Below are 10966 nucleotides of genomic sequence, written 5' to 3' on the forward strand. Positions count from 1 at the left end.
GGGTTTTCATCCCTGGTTGTCAACTTTAAAGCTCATTCTAGTGTTGACGTGGAGCAAACTTCTGAAAACTTTTCATAAACAGAACCTCGTTTGGAAGAAACGGGAACAAATTCACTTAAAATAGTCCCTTTGCAGTGTCTACCAGCAATCTCATGCTTCTGAAATATAAATAATGTTTCTCTACCTTGTGAACTTACAAAAGCTTGGAGTTGTTTCACGACATTTCCCTATAACGTCCAGCAGGAGACGCCATTGGTTCATTTTATTTGGCCTGCATGTTGCTGTTGTTGTCGCCACTCGGAGGAGTTGAATTGAAACACGCGGTGGGTTTTTTATATCTAATCTCCTGAAGGGTATAAACAAAACCTGGGTGAAGATGTGTTTACAGGAAACAAAACAGAACATTTGATTTGTGTCCCTCATCCATATCTCATGATATTCTGTGTATCCAGTGTACACTCTGCTGGAGCCTGTGTGCTCTATAGTGTGTGTAACACAACATCAGAGGGTGGAATGGAGTACAGGATCCACTTGACAAGGTGTTTATAGAAAATGTTCAGTCCTCCTCTTATAGTTTAGAGTCAACTGTAATAACGACCCAACTCTGTCCATATGAATGTCCGTGGACTTCTATTGTTAATGTTTATATCCCCCCACCCTCCACCCACCACCACCGCCACCAACGTGTGTTTGGTTTCATTACAAAAAACCAACAGCACCCACTAGTGGCCCAACATGAAAACTACATCATTTTCTCATGTCAAAACACAAAAAAAATTTCTGAAAAGAAAATGCAAAATCGATGTGTTTTCACTTGAAACAAAATTGTCGTATAAACGGGACTTAAACTCAAGTGAGGATCTCACGACTTCCTCGATCAAAACAACTCGGAATTCCGAGTTGTGACGACAACCGGAACACACTGATATTGCACACCGTGAAGGGGAGTCATTTCCAGGAGCTCCAGGGAACAAACGCATCACAAAACACTGCGAGTTTAAAAAAAACCTTCTTAACGACACTAAATAAAACCTTATTAAAGCTTAAGTAGCTCCGGTTCATAGACTTCAAACGCATCAACGATCCTCTCAAAAAGCATCATGATAGTCCTTCTGTTAGTCACTGGTAAACACGTGTTGACCTTCCACCAAGTGAAAAAACAAAACAAATGCAAAACAACACAGTTTCGTTTCCTCTGATCTCATCGAAGCTCCATATGCAAAATCTGACATTTTAGATCCCCGTGTGTTTCTAAAGGACACATGGCAGCTGTTCGGGTGCCTATAGGACACTGTGACCTGGTACCGAGGCATATCAATAAGTCATCGTTAGTTTTCCATGTGCGCGAGCGATGCCCTGAAACACGTACGATCATGGTGTGTGTTCACGTGGGCTGAACCTGCTCCGTGTTTCCAGCTCATGTTAGGTAAAACATGCTACGGGGTTGTATTATGGATGAACGCAGCTACTCTAGGTACGCACCCCCCCCCCCCCCCCCCCCCCCCGCATAAGGACAAAGCCGTTACCCCCATTTTACCCAGTTTGCATACTCCCAAAATAAATCTGTCCACTAAACAACGGCGCTTTCCTCTTAAAGAACTTCTGAAGAGCTCGGCTGTCTCACTCCCCATTGCCTCAGTGTGACCCCCCCCCACCTTTACCCTCTGACCCCTCTGACCAAGACACCCATGAATCTCTTCCTTTCAGGACGACTCTTCTATTAGGCAAGTGATGAAAATGTATATCCTGTCCATTATGCTGCTCTGGTTCTGTGGGAAGAACCCACTAATGACTTTAATTACACACCCGTCTAACAGCAGGTTAGCGAGTGTCCAGCAACACCAGTGCTGACCGAGTCGCACCACAGACCAAAATACACTCACGCTCAACACACCTCTGACCTGTGAATCTGCTGACCGAAGATCCCTCACTGACTTCCTACCATCTGAGGACCGTCCAATCTGTATACTTGATATTACTAACCAAGGACACAAGATTTCACATCCGGCTCGTTTGACGGACTTTAATATGAGAAAAGTTTCAGAACTCCAAAGACGTTTTTAACTTTTGGACCGAACGATCTGACAATCGAGTCGCCAATCGCTATGATTAATCCGACAACCGTCGTTGCCGGTTGAGCTGCGGCTGACCTGGAAACTTCTGCACTGATGTATTCTGTCACCCCGGATCAGGGAAAGATACGACGTCCTGCAAAACACGAGGATCGGAAGAGAAAAACAAATACATAATTGTAATGACTTTTCAAGGCCGAACGAAATGCCAAGTCAGTTTGCATTAAGGACATTTTCAATTGTTTTTGACTGACGTAGGAAAAGACTAACGGTGGAGAAAGGTGGGAAACAAGAAATACTTCATTCATCAAGCAAATTACCATATAGGGTCATTACTGCATTTCTTTCATTGTAAAAATGGGGAAAAAACAAATGAAGGATATAAATACACAGTTGTGTTAAATATGGAGACTAATCTCCAATCTTACCTTCTTGTTTTGTGAAGAAATAATTTTTACAATAAAAAAAAAAAAAACTTGTGCAAAACCAAGTATGTCAATTTTGAAAGTAAAACACATTTCAGGATATTTCTTATTTATGATGTTTTTGTGTCATTCTCGGTTTTTTACATGTCATCAAAGTGATTGATATGTATTTGTAGGTTTTATTTTGTATGCACATGTAGAAAACCCAAATAAATTCATTCCTTCATTCATTCAGGTACACGTTTCTTTGCAAATCCAAATTATAGTGGGACTTTTGGAAACTGCTGAAAGAGCATAAACACACAATAAGTGAACACCACCCACTATCTGTTTAGAAACTAAATCATTAATTATGTATTACCACATTGGGTTAAGTGAAAAAATGTACCACGTGTTTTGGTAACTTTCCTCTGCACTTATCCGAGTCCTTCAAAAGGTGTTTTCTTTCCCATGAGCGTTATCACAGTGTTTAAGGTTCTTTTTGATATTTTCCCAGGCTGCAGTGAGCAGCATCAAGGTCCTGGATCAGGGCTTCTCTTATCCTAACATAAACACATTCATTTGTGTTTCTACGTTGTCTGTCGGCCGTAGCCACTCCCCTTATTTCTTTTTCCCGATCACGAACCCCCCATAACGCAGCTCGGCCCTCGTGTTTACCTCCGGCCTCAACATCCTCCAACCTTTTCTGTGTTTTTAAGGATCTTTGTCCCTCACACACTCTCTCTCTCTCTCTCTCTCTCTCGCTCTCTCTCTTTCTCTCTTTCTCCCTTCCCCCCTTTTCAGTCACTGCGACGACCCAACCGACCCAGAAAACTTCCCCCACGAATCCAGACAGCTGTGTTTACACTCCATGGGCGTGTGGGAACTTCCTGCTGACCTCGGCACTGAAAGACAAACAGCGCGCAGACACCCAAATGGATCAATAACTGATCATATGGATCTTTTCACACAATCCCAGGGTCACGCGGCAAAAACAAAAATGTGCCTCCAATTGTGTCATCCAACATACATTTCCCAGATAGACGATTCCCATTTAGACGACTTACTATAATCTTTATGTGTAAAAATACATTACTATTAATCCTAGGTCACTGAAATGTTACAAATAATTTACATATTATAATAAGTCGTCTAAATGGGAATCGTCTATCTGGGATGAAACCCTTCTTTGTTATTGTGGAAGTCGAAGGGTTGTTTTCCCTCCTTGGTGTATTCATACCACAGAGTCCAGGGGGAGGATTTCTCGCTGGTAACAAGCTCAGCTCTTCAACTAGAACTAACTTCATCGGTTAATCAACTTGCGCACAAGGTCTCTTTCGTGAAACAAAAGTCTCATTCATGAAACTCCATTGTGACTTTCTGCTACTTCTAAGGCGAGGTCAGGATGTGGAGATGGGTCAGATCGCTGAAAACAGAAAACCTCGGGTTTCCAACTTGAACCAGTTCAGTTAAAAGACAAACCACTACATTGTGCCGGTGTTTCCAAATGGCCTGTCTGAAGGCTGCACACTGGGCCTGGTAGGCCGCGTTCACCTTCCGCCAAAACCGTGGTACTTTCTCACAAATTGTCTGCAGATGATGGGTACTTTCTGATCTTAATTGTGGTATTTTCTGCTGAACATTGTGGGGCTCTCTGCAGAAGTGTGTGCTATTTCCTGTGGAAGATAAACGACTGTCACATTTTCTGCAAAAAGACTGAGAATCGGGGTTACTGCCGCAGAATATTAAAGATTGTTGCATTTCTTTTTTTTAAAGAAGATTGTGATATTCCATGCAGATGATTGCAATTCATCGTTGCACTTTCTGGAGAATTTTTTTTTTTTTTTTAAGATGATTGTGTCTTTTTTCTGTAATATAGTGTCTAGAAGGCAAAAAGTAATTGTGTAAGCAGCTGTATAGAATCCAGGTATCAGGCCTCAGAATTAACTTGAGTAAAAATTGTTTTTTCCCCTTTTTTGACTTACTTCTTAATTCAAGATTGTATCTGGGGTCAAAACTGAGCATCCTGCATAATTAATGTGTATTAGAAACAAACCAAACTATTTGAAAAAACTTGTAGAAATCCATTAAGCACAGTTGATTTTATTTGTGTTTAGCACTCCTGACTTGTTATCCTGACACAATTACTGTACCGTATGTTCATATTTGTAATTTCAAATTGAATTTACTTGTTTCTACTTGTACTGTGTGTCGGGTTAATATGAAAGGCGCAGTCGCAAATAAAACATCAATGTTTTTTTGCCGATAAACACTTGCAATAAGAAAAAATGGTTGAAAAATTAAAAGCAAATATGGCGCTCATATTTTCTAATTGGCTGTGGAAACCTGGGAGCGAACCTGATTGACGGTGGCTTATTGCCATATTATTAACAATATGAATGCTCACATCAATATCCTACCAATATCAATATATTATAACATATTGTACCATATAGAAATATTCTATTATATGACTTTGGAATAAAATCCAGGATTTGAGGAAACAAAAAAGACACACTAAACAAACTCCAGAATACCTTATTGCATATTTGTGATAGTCAGCATTTGCATTTGGATCACAGGTCGTGCCTTTACAAGGCTGTCGCAGTCTTCGGAATTTCAAAAGAAAATATTTTTTGTTTTGTTTCCCAGCGAGTTCATGCAGACAGTCCGCAGAGATATACAGTGAAGCTGTGGACTTCCACCCCTGCGACCACAAAGTCTGCGTCATTCATTATGCAACAGTCTAGACAAACACTCCTCTCCACTTTCCCTGATTGAGCGCCATCGCTCTCACATTGTAGCTGCGACGTTTTCCCTTTTCAAGGCAACGCAAAGTGCTTCCAGTGTGCTTGTCTTCCCTTTGGCCATCTTGTTCGGGTCGCTTGTCCAAAGAGGCGGAACACTTGAAAGCACAGCTCGCTAGTGAGAACATAAAACGAGTTCGAAAAATTTGTTGTTTTTTGCTCGTCGGCGTCACATCTGAGTCGATATTGCAGCACGTCTGTAGCCCAGATATTATTATTCTACAATTATTTTAAAAAAAAAAGTGAAATAACGAGCGTTAGAATGATCACAGGCTTTGAGTCGTAACGGAGACGTAACTTATGAGAGGAAGCAGCGAGAGCAGAAAATCACACTATATGTTCCTGGCGATTGAGCCGCTCCCCAATGAATCCAGCCGCCTCATAAACCGTCCTGCATCACACTGCGTCCTGCACGCCCTTCACTGCGCAACACATGCATAAACACACACAACCATAAAACCGACTGAACGGCAACGCGGTGTGTTTGTGTAATCACTGCTGTGTTTGGATCCGGGAAAAACCTCTTTGGTTTTTGTACCGCGACAAGGCCGGTGAGAGTTTCTGGGGCCCGGAGTTAAAGCCATGAACAGGACTTCAAACCTGAATGCAAAGTACAAAAGAAAAAAAACACGCCATGAAGAGAGAGCCACTTCAAATTGTGCTCATTTGACTCATCTGTGAGAATTAGTTTTGAGAGCCATCATAAAAGTTTGTTTGTCCTTGGCAGCTAGATTACGTATATGTGGCCCTGGTTTATGTAACCCACCTCTTTGAATTTGAATAGTTTTCACTAAAACTACAATGAATCAGGAGAAAACGAAGGTTCGGATTGAATAAACTGTTTATCGGATGCCTTTTTAATCTTTATTTTGTTGTCATTTTTTTCCCTTATGCGACAGCAGAGCGTTAAAAAATCACGATAGTTCAGAGTTGAGATTCAGAAAGTCAATAGTCTGACCAGTAAAAGAAAGAAAGAAAAAAACTAAAGATCTAAATGACAATTTGAAATGTTTCCCTTTGATTGAGTGAAGATAAACGACAACGTTGTGAAAAAATCCACTTTGGATCATATATATCCTGTTAAAGTCAGTAAAAGTTGAAATTTGTGAAGAAAGATTAGTTAAAATCAATTATTGCTTTGTTTGGCATTATCACTGCTAAACTGACCATTTAAAAACAGCAGTTGCTTTTATAGAAAAGTGGTTTAAATTTACAGTTTTTTTACTTTATGATTGCCAGTTTTGGTCCAAATGTTTGACGCTCCTGCGATATAAACCTGAGTTTGGCCCTTTTCCTTCCCAGAAGATCATTTTCTCCTCCAATCGAACACATTTCTTTACTTCAGTCCCACATATAAGACTACTTGTAAAGTGTTTTAAAAAAGCAGTGTTGGATTATTGTTTTACGCTCAACCAGTTTCTGCAACTCCCACAAAACCTTGGCAGCAACGGAAACTAAACTGGGAAGGCCCCTGACGGGGGAGGGACCATAGGTTTGGTCCCACTTTGTGGTTTTCCTTTAAGTCATGCATCATGTCAGATTCAGACTGCACACACTCTTTGATTTTCCCCATTAAATGCTCCTTTGGGGGAAGTTTTTCCCCCCCCCCATATCTAAATTGAGGTTCCCGGGAAAAAAACCCTGGTAACTGGTTATAAAGCTCCGGAGTATGTAAATAAGGCTTTTTAACCTTCCTTCTCACAGACGTACGACGTGATTTACACCGTTTCAGCCAAATGACGGTGAAAATTTCTGACTAACGACACCGTGAGAATCTTATCAGTAAAATGCAGAATCCATCAGGAGGACGGCGTCCTTGGATATACTGTGCAGGTCACATTGGAGCGCAGCAGCAAGGCGGCGTATCAGGAAACGTTTCAAAATTCACATCAGTCACATACAAAAGAAAAGAGTTTTTATTGACTCTCAACATATCTGCCGGCTCGTTTTCTCATAAAGCTGAACAAATATGAGCTTATAAAAGCCGATTTGAACTGAATTTGGGTTCATTTCCTCCTCCGACTTTTAAAAGTTAAGATTTTCTATCACAAGCATGAAAACTTTTTCGACTCCGCTGCTTGTAAAAAAAATTTCCAACGTCCTAAAATGACATCAAAACAGTCTTGTTGTCATCACTGTTTGACACAGGGAGTTAAGAGCAACAACTCACAGGCCTGTGAGACGAGTTTCAAAGAGCTTTGGTGCTTTTTGTTGCCTAAATCCTCTCAAATGTTAAATTATATCCTTTATGATTCACGTTTGTATATTACAAGTGCTATATACGGTTCATACTTGATGTGGCGTGACTGTGGTTTTAACTTTTTAACTAAAAAAACAACAACAATTTTCTAAAAGACCAAATTAAACGGTGTCTCTCGACAGCGCCTGTTTTGACCGGGAGGACCTCAGAGTTGAGAGCAGGCTGCTGCAGACAAGAGTCCACTAATGACGGCCATGTTGCCTTACCATTTGTGCGTGTGTACTTTGAGCCCCTGCCAAGCCAACTGTATACACTGTAGGTGACGGTATTTCACAGTTTCCTCTGCAGTACAAATGCAGGACTGTCTGCTGGCTGTTTTTCACTTTCATGTAAAAAAAAAAAAAAAAGATGCAGGTGTGTGTGTTTAACCTACACCTTTTACTCACGGTATGACTCAAACACACACACACACACACACACACACACACACACACACACACACACACACACACACACACACACACACACACACACACACACACACACACACACACACACACACACACACACACACACACACACACACACACTCAAACACACACACACACACACACACACGAGGAGGGATGTGTTGCTTCACATTCCCGGGTGTATAAAAGTAAAAATAACTCCTGAGCTGCTCATAACCTCGGAGGTGCCTCATGTGCCAACACAACATCGGCACCTCCATATATTTTGGTTGCTTTTTTTCTTTTTTTATTAATTGAATGAATTGGAAAAGTCCCTCTTTAAGTACTGTGATTGTTTGAAAATGCACACAATTCTATATAATTGTTCTGTTATCAGAATTGTGGTAAGTCCTAAAGATAAATTCATGAGAAAAGAAGCATGAACAAAATGTCTGTGATAAACTACAAAAGTAGAGACAGCGGCAGACCGCTCTTTTAAAGATGAACATTTATTCAAGGCTGATAGTACATTTTATTAATCTACCTTTTTATATTTTTATGTTTATATTTTGTAAAAAGTGTCCACTGCATATAATGACAATAAAGCTGTTCTATTTTATTCTATTTTATTCTATTCTATGTCGCCTGCTCTTTGTTGTTTGTAATAGCTGGACAGCTTTCATTTTTCAGAAACATTAAGTTTATATCGAATTACAGCATTTCTGAAAAGTTCCACCTTGTGAGCCATTTTCAAAAAGTTGGGTTTTCAGTGGCTCTGATCGCGCAACACAGAGAAAGTTTTGCATTTTCACTCAAAATCGTTTGTTCTGCGAGGCCAACAGTTGTCTTGTCAGTGGGTCATATGGAGGGCAAGTCTGGAGCTGGTTTCATGTGCGACAAAAGAAAGTGATTGTAACTCGTCACTAATTTTGTAGTAATCAGTTAATAGCAAAATATCACTGCGGCGTGTGTTGGCGTGATGGGAGCATGTTTCTGGCTAATGCTAAAGATAATTCTCTAGAAATGACAGTGAAACTTATTTCAGGACAGTACATGGGATTCTGGTCCATCTGCAAAAAGTCTATTTCAAAAGTTGTTCAAAAACAAAACAGTAAAACTATTTTTTTTTAAATGATAAAAGAACCAAGATGTATAAGAATGCAGTCTTTGCAATGGTGCAGGACAAGCTGCACAAGAGATTTTTCTCGCATCAACACTTTGTTGATGCTCGTCACACCTCTACTTGTACTGTAGAGTATGTTGTAGAGAAACAGGGTCGGTCCATCATCCATCAGACGTCTCATTGTGACACTGGGAGCCGAGGTCACTGAACTCTGAGGAGGTGTTGCAAGCTCCCTCCTCAGGTGACCAATCAGCATCCAGAAATACCTGGCGATAGGAGGGGAGGGGAGTGGCCGCGCTGCACGCTCCAACAAAAACAACCTTTAGTTGGTGTGTGTGTGTGTGTGTGTGTGTGTGTGTGTGTGTGTGTGTGTGTGTGTGTGTGTGTGTGTGTGTGTGTGTGTGTGTGTGTGTGTCTGTGTGTGTGTACGAGAGGAGGTGGTGTTTTCAGAGGGTTGATAAGGTGAAGGAGAAAAACATTCTTTGGCTGCGATTGGACGGACGGCTGGTGAGAGTTGTTGCAGCAGAGTGGATCCAAATGTGTGTTTTGTTGTTTTTTTCTTTTCTCTCCAACCATGCATGTTTCCTGACCTCTTTCCTTAAGCCTCTGTTTTGGTTTGCATTGCCTGTATGATTGCTTGAGTGTCACCCACCACAGCAGAACCATGTGGGTTTCATTTCGGAACCGACACGATCCGCCTCTGATCACTTTTCACAACATCTCTGATCCCCCCACCCCCCCCCCCCCCCACCCCCCCCCCCCCACCCCCACCCCCCCGTGTGAAAAAGGTTCCTCCCATGTTACACGAGCCGTGTGGACATACAACACCGTTTGGCCCAAAGCTGTCCAAATATGGCCCGCCGCCCACTTGGTCACGCCTGACAGGCCCGAAATGGTTAACGCAATAAATCATTCGTCGTACTCTTAATTCATTTTCAAAGCAATTTCATTAGCGGAGCGAAGACGGATAAAGACGGTGCACATTCACTCTGCGCGCTCTGTTGACACTATTCAAGCGTTTGTTTTTGTTTTTTTTAAAATGGCAAACGTAATCGCCAACAGCACATCTTGTGCAAAAATGTTCAACGCTGCCAAGGACAGAACTTCCTGTGTCTCTTCTGGCCGTGTTTTGTGAGCCATCGAATCGACTCATTCCGGCTCTATTTGCCTTCATTATGTGACCTCAATATTAAGCCTATCATTTTCTGCGCCATTGTTGGAAACCCTCACCGCCCCCCCCCCCTTCCTCCCTCCGGTAATCTGCGTCAGTTTTGGGATAATTATAGCTTACTGGAAGAGATGTGGCTGGCTGTGAGCGCTGCCTCGTGGATTGGCGAAAACATCATAAAAATAAATAAATAAATAATTAAAACAAGGAGACTTCCATTTTCTTTTGGCTGGATGCTTTCATGCCGTTATGATTTTGAACCTTTTCTCCTTTTCCCTCCTTCGTGCAAACACACTCCCTCCGCCACGCACAAAATAACTAACTGCCCTCTTAAGTGCCGCCAAGACGAGCAGCAGTAATGGTTTCTAGTATGTCCTCCGAGTGAGCGCATCGGCCCTCTTGATACCGAGCAAATGTCTGCAGCACATACATGCATGTGTGCAGTCACTCTGCGAGGCTCTCGGTGGTCTGATCCTGTTACACTAATGGCTGCAGACTTGCCATCCTTTAATGGCATGCGGAGTTCGCCAGGGACGGATGGATGACACGGAAAAGAATAAGATGCGGACCAACACACACACACACACACACACACACACACACACACACACACATGGATTGTATGAAGGCAACAAAGCAACACGTCTCCATTACAAATGACTGCTACACGGAGGGTCATTTAATCACAGAGACAACATGTATTTTTCCTTAATAAGCTCTGGCAGTTTAAGATCCTGTGCAGC

The sequence above is a fragment of the Lipophrys pholis genome (genome assembly GCF_963383615.2).
Source record: "Lipophrys pholis genome assembly, chromosome: 22".
NCBI lineage: Eukaryota > Metazoa > Chordata > Actinopteri > Blenniiformes > Blenniidae > Lipophrys > Lipophrys pholis.